At 44.3% G+C, this 15,208-nt stretch overlaps 1 protein-coding gene across 2 annotated transcripts in view; it reads right to left on the bottom strand.

Moving 5' to 3' along the window:
* The window catches only part of ARHGEF18 (Rho/Rac guanine nucleotide exchange factor 18), a 326,699-nt gene extending 318,431 nt beyond the window's left edge, over positions 1-8,268 (bottom strand). For both annotated transcript variants that reach the window (XM_063916323.1, XM_063916329.1), the window contains exon 1: positions 8,189-8,268. The gene's annotated coding sequence lies outside the window, so the exon portion shown is untranslated. The remainder of the gene's footprint in view (positions 1-8,188) is intronic.
* Positions 8,269-15,208: the final 6,940 nt, after the last annotated feature.

The raw sequence follows: 15,208 nt of genomic DNA, 5'->3' as shown, positions 1-15,208 counted from the left end.
TAGATAGCAACTCCCGAGTTCTGGCAATACCCGGGTGACCTGCCGACTTCTTGGCATGGAATTCCAGGAACACTCGCTGTCTTAACCTAGGAGGCACAAACAAAAGACCTACCGGAAGGTCTGGAGGAGCCTGCTCCTGTGCTCTAAGGACTAATGATAAGAGGTCCTGGGTAATGCCCACTTTAATACATGATGGGGACACAATGGGCAACGGCTCCTCGGTGGTCTCCTGGATTGGAGCAAAACTCTGCGAGAGCGCTTCAGCCTTGATGTTTTTTGACCCAGGGCGATATGTTATCAAAAAATTAAAGCGAGCAAAAAACAAAGCCCATCGTGCCTGCCTGGCATTGAGACGCTTCGCTGACTCTAAATATGCCAGATTCTTATGGTCGGTGAGAATTGAGACCACAAACTTAGCCCCCTCAAGCCAGTGTCTCCACTCCTCGAGTGCATCCTTAATAGCCAACAATTCCCGGTTACCCACGTCATAATTCATCTCGGCAGGCGAAAATTTACGGGAAAAGTAAGCACAGGGATGAAGGCGATTATCAGACACTCCCATCTGAGAGAGCACTGCCCCAATACCCATCTCAGAGGCATCCACCTCCACCACAAAAGGACGCTCTGGATCTGGGTGTCGCAGCACCTTGGCCGATACAAATGCCCTTTTGAGACAGGCAAAAGCCGCTTTAGCCTCACAAGACCAGTGAGCAACATCCGCCCCTTTCTTAGTGAGTGCCACCAAGGGCGCCACTATAGACGAAAATCCAGCGATAAATCGTCTATAAAAATTTGCAAAGCCCAGGAAACGCTGAAGCACCTTCAAACTAGTGGGCTGCACCCAATCCAGGACTGCCTGTACCTTGGAACCCTCCATTTGGAAACCTTCTGGGGAGATAATATATCCTAGAAATGCGATTTGCTGAACTTCAAATTCGCACTTCTCCAGCTTCGCCCCAAGCCGGTGGTCTCTGAGTTTCTGGAGGACTAAGCGTACATGCTTCCGATGTTCCTCCAGGGAATGGGAGAAGATTAGGATGTCATCTAAGTATACAACTAAGAATCTATCCAAATATTCCCTGAGTACATCATTCATGAAATCCTGGAAGACTGCCGGGGCATTACAGAGCCCAAAAGGCATCACCAAATATTCATAATGCCCTGAGTGGGTATTAAAGGCAGTCTTCCATTCATCCCCCTCTCTTATTCGGATTAGATTGTACGCACCGCGTAGGTCAATCTTAGAAAAAATGGTGGCAGTACGAAGCTGGTCAAACAAGACCGAAATGAGAGGCAGTGGGTATGAGTTTTTAATCGTGATACGGTTCAATTCCCTGAAGTCGATGCAGGGTCGCAACGAACCGTCCTTTTTACCCACGAAGAAGAACCCCGACCCAACTGGAGACTGTGAAGGTCTGATAAATCCCTTAGCCAAGTTCTCCTGAATGTACTCTGCCATAGCCTGAGTCTCAGGACGTGACAGGGAGTACAACCTGCTCTTGGGAAGCTTAGCATTTGGCAACAAATCAATGGCACAGTCATAGGGGCGATGGGGAGGTAGTACCTCTGCAACTTTTTTGGAGAACACGTCCGCAAAATCTGCATAACACCCTGGCAATCCAGGCAAATTTAGCTGCGAGAGCCTGACTGGAAGGCTCAAGCAACTCCTGAAACAATCAGTACCCCAACTAAGAATCTCCCCAGAGACCCAGTCAAATTGAGGATTGTGGGCCCTTAACCAGGGTAACCCCAACACCAATGGGGCAAAAGTACAGACAGTCACATAAAAGGACAATTTTTCAGAGTGTGTGGCTCCAATAAACAAAGAAATCGGGCTAGTGCAAGAGGTAATTTTACCTTGGGATAATGGTTCCCCGTTTAACCCACAAATCTCAATTTCCGATGCCAAGGGTACTAAGGGAACAGAGTGTTTCAGGGCGAATTGGCGGTCCATAAAAACCCCGTCGGCCCCACTGTCCACAAAGGCCTCAGTCTTGACAGTTTGACCGAGGATCTTCAAGGTCACCGGAATGATAAAAGTCTTCTTGGGAAATTCTGACTTCTGGCCTGACAGGATATTTCCCATCACCCTCAGGCCCTGAAGTTTTCCGGCTTTTCTGGGCATGATACTACCACATGACCTTTATTCCCACAGTACAAACACAACCCCTGCTGTCTCCTCCGCGTCTTCTCACGCGAGGAGAGGCGGGTAGCCCCAATCTGCATAGGCTCCTCGGAAAATTCCTCAGAGTCTGAGGTTCCCTTGGGAAAGAAGGAAACCTCGGTCTCCCTTTCAAGCCTACGCTCTCTCAGCCGTCTATCCACCCGGATGGATAACTGCATGAGCTGATCCAAGCTATCAGGCAAGGGATATTGTACCAGTTGGTCTTTTATCTGGTTAGAAAGACCTCTTCGGTACTGGTGTCTCAGGGCTGGGTCATTCCACTGGGTATCATGGGCCAACCTCCGAAACTCCGTACAGTAAACCTCAACTGGCCTTCGCCCTTGCTTAAGGATCGAAATCTGAGCCTCGGCTGAGGCCGTCTTGTCAGGGTCATCATACAACATGCCCAGTGCCGTAAAAAAAGCATCAACACTTTTAAGCGACGGACAGTCAGGCTGCAACCCATATGCCCAGACCTGTGGGTCTCCTTGTAGCAAGGAAATCACTATGCCCACCCGCTGAATCTCCGACCCAGAAGACTGAGGCCTAAGCCGGAAGTATAGCTTGCAGCTCTCCTTGAAACAAAAGAACTGCGAGCGATCTCCAGAAAAACGATCCGGGAGATTTACTTTCGGCTCCTTAACCCCTGAAGGTGCTGCTGCTGCGGGAGCTCCGCCAGCGGCCTGGGAGGTGTGCATTTTAATGGACAAATCATTAAATTGTCGAGTCAGGACCTGCACCTGATCGACCACCTGTTGCAACGTATTTTGAGGGGTATGCTCCATATTCCCACAAAATTTCAACAGGAGTATTAGGCTGCTGAAATTTGTTATGCACACCAGTGCCTGCAGGAATGTACTGGTGTCTGAACTGTTATGCACACCAGTGCCTGCAGGAATGTACTGGTGTTTGAACTGTTATGCACACCAGTGCCTGCAGGAGTGTACTGGTGTCTGAACGGATAGGGATGCAAAACAAATGAACTCACAGACAGACTGGGGAATATGACATTACGTACACAGAAGGTGATAGGGTAACAAAATAAACACAAAGTGAACAGAGAAGCCCAGAGGCTAAGAAACTGGGTGTCTCCCTAGTATTAGTAATGCTCAGATGGAAAAAGCAAGATATTGTGTTTTAATACGTAGAGAACCCGAAATGCTGTTGCTAAGGGCAACAGCAAAACCCTAAAGGGTTACCAACGGGTGTGGCAGTAAACTCCTTGGTCAGAGATGGAATGATAGACACAAGGAGAGTCTCCACAATCCTAATCCTCACCCGCAGTGCACAGGCCCAGCCCACTGCCACCAAACCGACACCCGAACACCCTGCACAGTGAGACAGGACCTAGGCAGGCAAGTCTAAGAATACAGCCGCAAACTTGCTAAGTTCACAGAGTAGCAAAAGAACCCCAGCAAGTTAAACGACTGACTCCAGTCTTACTGCTAGGTCTGGATTGGCAGAGTGTAGTACCAAATCCCCAGGCATATTTGCAGTAAGCAACAACAAATACAAAGCTACACAGTACTGGCTAACTTTCAGGAACTGACTAACCAACAAAGACTTAGCAGCATCCGCTCAACCCGAGAAGAGGCCCCACATAGCAGGTGCCGTCCATGCCCCACTCAGACCCCACAGACTGCGAGCACAAAAACCAGCACCGGATCCCCTGCCGTGCACAGAGCCCGCAACCACCGCACAGCAAAAGACCCGAACCGGAGCATCAGCTGCGCTCAGGCCACTCCGCTAGCACCCGTCTCCTGGCTGCCACGACGACGTGGCAGCACAGGGCATGAGACCCTAACACATAGGGAACACCAATCCCACCAACAGAAGCTCTATTTTTTGCTGGAAATCAGAGGACAAAGGACAATGCTTTCACAGAATAATTGTTTGTTCATGCAAAGCACCACCTGACACATTGGAATGAGTTTGGTGGTTGAGTTTTTCATCAGATCTTTTAGCTGATGAAATGAAAATCCTGTAAAACACCACCCTAATAGCACCTGATACAAGTTTTGCACAGATTCAATGATCAGTCCACTTCTGTTGCTGCCTATTGTAGAAAACAATCCACCTGCTAAATAAATTATAAAAATGTGAGAGTTAAATAGTTTGTTTAGAATGGAAGACAGCCAATAAAGTTAATGTGCATACATTCTGTTTGCAGTAGTAGAGCTTATCTGATTGGTAGACCTCAGAAATAGGTGGTAGTCTTACAGCATGAATTATTATTGTAAAGTGATCACAGAACCTGCTTTTAAGTAGAATATACTTCCCATTTATATTTAATGAGAAATGGATTCCATGGAGACCAAAGATCCTAACTTTAGCCCTATGGGATTGACAAAGAGGATTTTATGCTTTGTCTTCTTGGTTTACCTCTACTCCTATCAATCCTCCTTTATCTACAACTCCCCCATTTTGAGACCTAATATGAAAATATAATTGGCAGATCTGAGATGGTTAAGAGGCTCACATGTGGAATGGTGTAGGCACCAAATGTGAAGACACTGTTAACTTTATGAAAGTCAACAAATTAAATGGGTACCTCTCTCCAATTTGGGACCAATACAGTAGGTCTACACCCTTCATTCATGGACTCCAGAATGACCTACAGACTTGGCATATCTTGAACTTTTTAATCACCATCACCTCTGGAAGTACAGTATATTGGGAATGAACAACAAGCCCTGAAAACATAACAATGTTGGGCTGTACAAGGTTTCTTCTCTCCCGAGAATGCTTAAAATTTCCACAATTCCACAATAAGCTTCTAAAGATTCCTCCTACTTAGGAATTATGACCAGCTTATAAAGGACCATGGAGTCTGACTAGGGTCTATAGTGTCATGAGGAAACAGCTTAATGCCATCCCTAAGTGGGTGTACAAATAAGGCTCCATGATTCCTCCAAACATTAGAAAGTTAACAATACATGATTTATTTGTTTTCACCTTTAGGTGCCATGCTGCAGAACAATTTCATAGTCTACTTCTGCAACTTGTATATATAACCTCAAATGGACCCTGACATTGACCCAATATCTTACTCTGCTGGGTTGGAAACATGGCAAAGACACAAAAGCTAGAATTATGGTTACGCAACCTCTCTTTTCTGTGCGCATTCCTTACATTTTGACATAGCAATCCTAAGCACTGTGCCACCATGGTGCTAATGCTAGAACATATCCAGCCACTAGCTCAGCCAAGGGGGGACCACATTCTCCTCCTAACATAAATATTCACCTATCTGTCACCTCCTTCAGATCCGACTTTGATCACATACAGTGCGTATGCAACAATCTTGAGTACAGCAGCTTGAAGCTTAACTGAAGCCAAGTCAGTGAAGGTTCTCCTTGTGACTGCAGAAGCAGCTCCTGTTTATATTAACTTTCAAGATCTTATTGCACCCTGTCATTAGCTGGCACTCTACTCCTAATTATTGGAATCTTGCAGTCTCTGACAGGCTATCCAGTTCACTGTTGCTATACAGTTGGCAACAATTTTTACTCTTTCTTACTGGGTATACGCACACCAACTGTAGGACAAGACCAGAACAATCCCAAGCTTCTGGATTTTTTTTTTTCATACTGTAGATGTTTAGTCGTGGTCTTCTTTATATCCAGTTTTCTATAGTATATTTTGTCAATAACCATCTGTAACTCAGCATTTTAAGGAGATTTACCAATTTTCCTGATATTTTGCTGCCTTTTCCAAATAGAAGAAATATCATGTACTCCTTAATACAGTACACACACTAAATATAATTGTATAAATAAAAATAAAATCTAAGGGCCCATAGAATAGTTAGAACACATCTGATTTTACAGTACAGATCATTTAGCTTATTGTAGGAAAATTGCATTTCCATTGGACTCTCACAAACTGTATGCTCCTGACGTCATTTTATTGATTGAAAGTTATGCGTTTAAACATGTTATTTTACTTTACCAAGCCTCCTTATTCATTCACTACATAAACACATATATTTTCTTTTTATAATTAGCAAAATAGTAATACTGTCTACAGAACCACCAACATTTATATTGCTTACAGTTATCACAGTAACCCACACGCATTGCAACAACCAGGTTACTTAAGTTCATGATAATAGTGCTGTAAGAGTTGGCAAGCCCGCCATCAGGGGAGTGCTGCGGGCATAGCTGTCCCCGGGTAAAGCCTCTTTAATAGAGAGGAAAGGGCAGGTCCACACATGCGGCTCACCGCCACTAGTCACTGTCATCTGCCACTGTCTGCCCACAGCTCCCTAATGAAAATGTCCCTTTCAAAATGGCCACCGCCTCAGAGGAGACAGTTATTAAAGATACTAGGGGGGGCTGTAGTATCTTTAATAACTGTCTCCTCTGAGGGGGTGGTCATTTTGGGAGGGACATTTTCAATAGTTCTAACTATTGAAAGGAAGCAGACAGGTTGCAGCGGCAGTCGGGGAGGGGGAAGGGGGGTGAAGGCCCTGACAGTGAGCAAAACCCCTTGACAATGAGCAGAACCCCTGACAACAAGCAAAAGCCCTTGACAATGAGCAGAACGCCCTGACAACGAGCAGGTACCGCATAATTATTATATTATGGTGACAAAGGCATTAATGTGGGGGCATAATATGTTGTCAGGGTCATTACAGTGTGGGGCATAACAGGGTGATAGGGGCATAACTGTAGGCACATAATATGGTGTTAGGGGCATTACTGTGGGGACGTAGGACCTAATTCAGACCTGATCGCAGCAGCAAATTTTCCTCTAATGGGCAAAACTGTGTGCACTGCAGGAAGGGGGGGGGGGGGGGCAGATATAACATGTGCAGAGAGAGTTAGATATGGGTGGGGTGTGTCGAACTGAAATCTAAATTGCAGTGTAAAACTTAAGCAGCCAGTATTTACCCTGCACAGAAACAATATAGCCCACCCGAATCTAACTCTCTGCACATGTTTTCTCTGCCCCACCTGCGGTGTACATGGTTTTGCCCATTAGAGAACAAGTTTGTTGCTGCGATTAGGTCTGAATTAGGCCCTTAATATGGTGCATGGGGCATAATATGGTTTCGGTGGGGGGCTGCCTAATTTGTCAGTCCTGGGCCCCACAATTTCTGATGTCAGCCCTGAGAGTTGCCACACAAAGTTAAAGACTTATTCGACAAATTTTTGTGTAATGCTTTTACTGAGGGCCTGATTCAGAGGTGGATGTGGTTTTTGTATGCAACAGAGTTGCAAAAATATCCTAATGATGCAGCCATTGTTATGTGCACAGAGATGTACACTAATGGTGTCTCTAATCTGATGTTTGCGTATAAAGATGCAGCATCAGTCACACCACCTATGGTTGCTCAGAATGTTCATTGGAAATAAGCCGCATCGCCATTGTAACTGTGTATGGGATGTAGTTATGTGACCGGTGGTCAGGAGACCGCCGGTCACAATACCTCCCCCTACATCCTGCACCCTCACAATCCCGATGGTCGGCAACAGGGACTATTCCCACTCGTGGGGGATTGTTGCATCGCCGCCCCCCCCCCCCCCCCACACACACACACACACACACACCGGCATTCCGCTGCTGGGATACTGGCATAGATATGCTGACTGGCGGTCTCTTGACCGCCGGTCACACATACCACACCCCTGTGTACACTGGTGCAGTTGTAGGCTGAGACATGCCCCCAAAATGATCGAGACATGCCTGCAGTTGATTCACTATCGCCATTACCTCCCATTAATGGTAACTGACTATCAATCACTCTACATACAAATTTGCACTGTGACCACCGTTGTAAGACCAATGAGCATATGCACAGTGTGACTCAGATGCATGTGCACTAGCATTCAGTTCACTTAGCTCCCACCTCTGAATCAGGCCTTGAATCACGCTGACTCTCAACTATTACAGTGCGTCACATTCAACCCATGGACTGTTAATCCTTAGTGGAGGTTTATTGGTAAGTCATGGTTATTTGTATTACAATATAGATTGCTAAAGACTCAGTGATAGTAACCCATAAATTCATTTTAGTACCTTATCTTTTTGCCAGGATCCAGTGACTCTATTCTTCAGTGAGCTAAGTCTTCTTTTCACTTTTGTCCCCCTTTCCACTTTCTCAGGTTTCCCTGTGCCTTCTAGCCTTTATGTGGGACAACAATAATAAAGTATGTTAACCAGGAGATGATACCACACAAATTGAAACTAAATATAACTGCTAGATGGTATGCTTGAGGTTGCCAATTGGTTGCTTCCCTGGATGCTAGCAAGCCTGCTGTGACAAAGGGGGATGCGGTTAAAATAACACCTGTAGGGATCCCGGCATTCAGGAATGCAGCTCGGTATTCCCACTCGGGTCGTGGGTCCATGCCACCACCCAAGTGGGATTATTAGCTGTGGCGAGGGAAGCTCGCCACTGAGCCCGAAGCGTGGTGAGCGCAGCAAGCCCAAAAGGGGACTCGCTACCTCACTGCTGGGATTCCAGCTGATGTGATGCCGCTGTCAGTATAGTGACAGCCGGCATCCCATCTGGTGGACTCCTGTACGTATTCCAACAAAGGGGTTTCCCTTGTGGAACCTTAGTTTAAGTGAAATGTCAGGGTATGTTACAGACTGGGCGATGTCCCGTGTGAACCAACATGCAGAGTGATAAAAAGGTATACTGTATATATATATATATATATATATAAATAAAGATATCCAGTAGTATTTGTAGTAAAAAAAAAAAAGGCAATTTAATACTAAGGACAATACAATGGACATAGAAATGTAAAATATGATTAAAAAGTGTGCAAAGACAACTTAAAGCATATGCAGTGCTGGGAACAGAGCTTTGTATGTGTCTTGGGGGTCTATTTGCTAAGTGGATGAAGACAGAGTTCCAATCAGCTCCTAACTGTCATTTTTCAAACACAGTGGGGCAGATGTATTAACCTTGAGAAGGCATAAGGAAGTGATGAACCAGTGATAAATGCAAGGTGATAAAGGCACCAGCCAATCAGCTCTAATATGTAAATTAACAGTATGATCTGATTGGCTGCTGCCTTTATCACCTTGCACATATCACTGGTTTATCACTTCCTTATGCCTTCTCCAGGTTAATACATCTGCCCCACTGACTGTAACATGGAAGTTAGGAGCTAATTGGCTGGTACTTTATCTCCATCTCACTCTAAAGGGCCCAATACACTACAGCGACATGTCGGACCCTCATGTTACATAAGATTTCCCTTGGCCCGCCCGGCAGCCTTCCAGGCGGCAGGATCGCATACGATACATCGTATGCGATCCTTTTGCATATGATGTATCTTATGCGATCCCAGCCATGCCTGCGGGAACCGACATATCACGAGTGCAGCACCAATGACCTAGGGGCTCCGGTCCGATGCTCACGGGACCGCGCATCGGATCGGATGTAAAACACATCCAATTTGCCACTTTCCATCCAATTTATCGACCCGAAAGGTCAAAATCAGATTAAATCGGGCATTATCGTTGTAGTGTATAGGGCCCTTAAGGCTTAGTAAATAGACCCCTTAATAGACCCCTTAATTTAAGAATGTCAAATCATAATGGATCCTTGGCTAGTACTTGAAGAAAAGACCGCAGCTGTCTCAAAACGCGTTGGAAAATTTGATCTGTGCATTCGGATCACCTTCATCAGGATTTGATTGCCCACTTTGGACAAAGTCTAGGAGCTATATGCAGGGTTCACCTGGGTACCCTGCATGTCTGTTCTCTAAAAACCTGCGGCTCCTCTTGACCAATATGGGTAGGATCCATTCTCATTTGACATTCTGAAATGAAGACACTGATGAAGCACTGCTCCCAGCATTGCATATGCTTTAACTTGTCTTTGCACACCTTTAAACCATATTTTACATTTTTGTGTCCATTGTATCTGTTCTTAATATTAAATTGCCTTTTTTTACTACTACTTCTACTGCTACTTTTTTTAATACTACTGGATATCATATATATATATATATATATATATACTGCTCAAAAAAATAAAGGGAACACTAAAATAACACATCCTAGATCTGAATGAATGAAATATTCTTATTAAATACTTTGTTCTTTACATAGTTGAATGTGCTGACAACAAAATCACACAAAAATTATCAATGGAAATCAAATTTATTAACCCATGGAGGTCTGGATTTGCAGTCACCCTCAAAATTAAAGTGGAAAAACACACTACAGGCTGATCCAACTTTGATGTAATGTCCTTAAAACAAGTCAAAATGAGGCTCAGTAGTGTGTGTGGCCTCCATGTGCCTGTATGACCTCCCTACAACCCACACAAGTGGCTCAGGTAGTGCAACTCATCCAAGGATGGCACATCAATGCGAGCTGTGGCAAGAAGGTTTGCTGTGTCTGTCAGGGTAGTGTCCAGAGCATGGAGGCGCTACCAGGAGACAGGCCAGTACATCAGGAGATGTGGAGGAGGCCGTAGGAGGGCAACAACCCAGCAGCAGGACCGCTACATCCTCCTTTGTGCAAGGAGGAACAGGAGGAGCACTGCCAGAGCCCTGCAAAATGACCTCCAGCAAGCCACAAATGTGCATGTGTCTACTCAAACGATCAGAAACAGACTCCATGAGGGTGGTATGAGGGCCCGACGTCCACAGGTGGGGGTTGTGCTTACAGCCCAACACCGTGCAGGACGTTTGGCATTTGCCAGAGAACACCAAGATTGGCAAATTCGCCACTGGTGCCCTGTGTTCTTCACAGATGAAAGCAGGTTCTCACTGAGCACATGTGACAGACGTGATAGAGTCTGGAGACGCCAAGGAGAACATTCTGCTGCCTGCAACATCCTCCAGCATGACCGGTTTGGCAGTGGGTCAGTAATGGTGTGGGGTGGCATTTCTTTGGGGGGCCGCACAGCCCTCCATGTGCTCGCCAGAGGTAGCCTGACTGCCATTAGGTACCGAGATGAGATTCTCAGACCCCTTGTGAGACCATATGCTGGTGCGGTTGGCCCTGGGTTCCTCCTAATGCAAGACAATGCTAGACATCATGTGGCTGGAGTGTGTCAGCAGTTCCTGCAAGACGAAGGCATTGATGCTATGGACTGGCCCGCCCATTCCCCAGACCTGAATCCGATTGAGCACATCTGGGACATCATGTCTCGCTCCATCCACCAACACCACGTTGCACCACAGACTGTCCAGGAGTTGGCGGATGCTTTAGTCCAGGTCTGGGAGGAGATCCCTCAGGAGACCATCCGCCACCTCATCAGGAGCATGCCCAGGCATTGTAGGGAGGTCACACGGGCACGTGGAGGCCACAGACACTACTGAGCCTCATTCTGACTTGTTTTAAGGACATTACATCAAAGTTGGATCAGCCTGTAGTGTGTTTTTCCACTTTAATTTTGAGGGTGACTCCAAATCCAGACCTCCATGGGTTAATAAATTTGATTTCCATTGATAATTTTTGTGTGATTTTGTTGTCAGCACATTCAACTATGTAAAGAACAAAGTATTTAATAAGAATATTTCATTCATTCAGATCTAGGATGTGTTATTTTAGTGTTCCCTTTATTTTTTTGAGCATTGTATATATATATATATATAAACAAATCCACAAAAGCAGCCGCTTCTCACTTACAATTAGACAGAACGCTAGTGCACGGTTGGTATAATCATGTAGAAAAAATCCAAGAATAACCACAAAAGCGATCAAACCCAGAAGAACCAGCACACAGCTTAGATGCAAAAGGAAGTTTTACTTGTCCAGAAAATTCATTAAAAGAGGCAACAAGCATATAGCACACATGATGGTAGCAGCATGAATATATCAATGAGTACTTATCATTCCATTCCGACAGCTGTTTCGATTATCTTCTTCATGGGAATAGATAAAGTGACATGGTGCTGTACACTGCCAACCGCAGTGTCTATTTCCAAAGTGACATGTGCCTTGAGTGCTTAGCCCATGAGTGCCTTATATAGTGTGTGGAGTACTTACCTGTGAGCTGTCTCACCTGTTCCCCGTCACATGTGGAAGTCAGTTACGTCACCTCCAAGCAGCACGGCGAGCCGTGAACCGGAAGTGACGTACAGGGGAAGGTTTTGTCCGCTACACGTCGTCTGCAGCCACACGATGGAGCCGGACCCTATCCTTCCTGCACGGAGAAACACGTCTCCGTAACTGTGTCCCAGTGCTGTGGGTCGCCCTCGGGCTGCGCGTCACCACTAACGCGTCACCCGTGGCAACCAGCAGGCTGCGCTCAAGACAGTCCGGGCAAATGAACACACCCGGAACTGAAGAGCCACCTAGCCTGTTTCCGGGGACAAGGGGAGAGGCGCACAGGCATCGAATAACAACAAATACTATACAGTACAAAATGACATAAAACAAATAATATAAAAAGATGAATCATATGATTAATGCACAAATATAGTATGATAATAAAGCATGTATATGGCCAGTAATGAGTTATTTGACAATAAGTTGATATGGATTAATGTATGTCACTGGCTACATTACTAATTACTATGCGTTAATTATATCCTATAGATCATGCTTTATAAGAAAGCCAAAACATGCAGGCCTTTTAGTAAGTAGATATATGAATCATCAACTGAAATATACATATAAATACAAAAATTTTTTTTTTTAAATGAACAAATAGTAACTAGATTAGACAATGGATCCGGATGCAAAGTCATCAGGCACACATGTCCTCAGATACAAAAAATGAAAAAATATATAAAAAAGGAAACAAAAGAAAAAAGAAAAAAAAGAGAAAAAAGAAAAAATGAATTATTTATAAAAAAGGTACCAAAGAGAATTCCTCATTAAGTCCCAATGGTGAAAGGGAAAACAGCCGTCGGATCCAGCGGCATTCCTGTTGTAGTAGCAGCTTATGACGGTCACCACCCCTCTTCAATGGTGGTATATGGTCGATGGGCATAAATAATAGATCTTTAATATGATGACCTTGATGAACAAAGTGTTTAGCAACTGGCGGAGTAGAGTTCTCAATTTTAATGAACGCTTTCTTAATCGATGACCGATGCAGGGCCATTCGTTCTTTGAGCATTCTGATGGTCTTTCCAACATACAGTTTCTTGCAGGGGCATTGGATCACGTAAACGACATATTTAGTCTCACATGTCATTCGATGTTTCAATCGAAAAATATCTCCCCTGGTTGGATGGACAAACGTGCTGCCTGTGTGCATATGCTTGCAATTAACACAGGAGCCACATTTGTGTGCTCCTGGTCTCAATTGTAGCCAGCCAGTGCCTTGTTGTGACATTGGTGCTATATCAGAGTAGGTGATCTGATCTTTGAGATTTGGACTACGTTTGTAGCTGAATAATGGTAAGCTGTCGCAGAATTTTCCCATAGTTGGATCTGCCTGTAGAATGTGCCAATGCTTGGAGATCGCACGTCTCATGGCACCAGAGGCAACGGAATATGTACTGGAAAAGACCAATCGTCCAATCTCTGGATCGTTATTCTTAGATCTTGATACTTCTGAGCATTCCATCTGGAGGCATCTCGTGATAGCCCCTTGTATCTCTGTCGAATCATAGCCCCTCTCAATAAATTTCTTGCCCATCTCGGTCAAAGCAGCTGGTATTGATAATTCATCAGAGGTTATTCGCATCACACGTAAAAGTTGAGAAAAAGGTAGTCCCTTCTTTAATGGCTGCGGATGGAAACTTGTAGCCAATAAGAGAGAATTTTTGTCTGTAGGCTTCCTATACACCTGAGTGGTGATAGACCCATTGTTTAATTTAATCGTAACATCCAAAAAATTAATAGAAAAAAAGTCGTGAACACATGTGAGCCTGATAGACCCTGGAATTTGATTTAATCTGGTAATAAATTGTTGAAGCTTAGTCTCACCCCCAGTCCACAGCATGAACAGGTCGTCAATATATCGCACATAGAACAAAATATAAGATGAAAATTCCTGATCTGCCATGATATATTGTTGTTCATACTGAAACATAAACAAATTAGCATACGATGGGGCCACATTGGACCCCATCGCTGTGCCCTGTAATTGTAAGTAAAATGAATTTTCAAACAAAAAATAATTTTTATGTAAAATAAAATCTAACAAAAGTAACAAAAATTCACTTGGTGGACCCTCATACTGTGGACTGGAGGCGATGGCCTTCCTAGTTGCCTCAATGCCCTCAAGATGATTAATACAAGTGTATAAACTGGTGACATCAAGTGTCACCAGTATACAATCATTGGGAACAGAACCAACCGCCTTTAATTTCGATAGAAAATCTGAAGTGTCTTTGATGAAATATGGCGTTGATTGCACAACCGGCTGTAAAAAGAAGTCTACAAATTGGGATAATGTCTGGCACAAAGAGCCCCTGGAGGATATGATAGGTCTTCCAGGGGGTTTGTCCAGACATTTGTGGACTTTGGGCAAAACATAAATCAAAGGAATACGGGGAAAATCCTGAGTAAGGAATTTGGCAGTTTGGTCGTCAATCCAATAATTAGACACACCTAAGCCAATAATGGAGTCTGCCTCGCGTTTAAAATTATTGGTTGGATCAAAACGCAGTTGTTTGTAACATTGTTTGTCGGCCAGTTGTCGGTTAATTTCATCAATATAATCAGTACGGTTTAATAATACCACGCCCCCACCCTTGTCGGCGGGGCGTATGATGACCTTAGGATTATCTCTTAGAGATTTGACTGCCAGCCTTTCTAATTTGGTCATATTGTGATTTTTAATTTTGATGTTCTTAATGCAGGGTAAGGTTTCTTTTTTAACTAAATTCATGAAAACCTCAATGGCAGGATTCATAGACGGTGGGTCAAAATTACTGGGTGTTTTAAATTGACTCCTATTGGCAGAATCAGTGTCCTTTTTTGAGAAGTAGTCTTTAAGTTTAAGTTGTCGAAAAAATTTAAATAATTCAACCTCACATTCAAACTCATTTTGTTTATACGTTTGAACAAAAGTGAGTCCTTTAGATAGTACTGACATTTCTGCCTCAGTTGGAGTATATTCTGATAAATTAAAGACAGTTATTTCCGTCCCCCCTTGTAATTCCTGCC

Source organism: Pseudophryne corroboree, chromosome 1 (assembly GCF_028390025.1).
Source record: "Pseudophryne corroboree isolate aPseCor3 chromosome 1, aPseCor3.hap2, whole genome shotgun sequence".
Lineage (NCBI taxonomy): Eukaryota > Metazoa > Chordata > Amphibia > Anura > Myobatrachidae > Pseudophryne > Pseudophryne corroboree.
The sequence above is the reverse complement of the archived record's forward strand: the minus strand, read 5'-3'. Positions and strand labels throughout refer to the sequence as shown.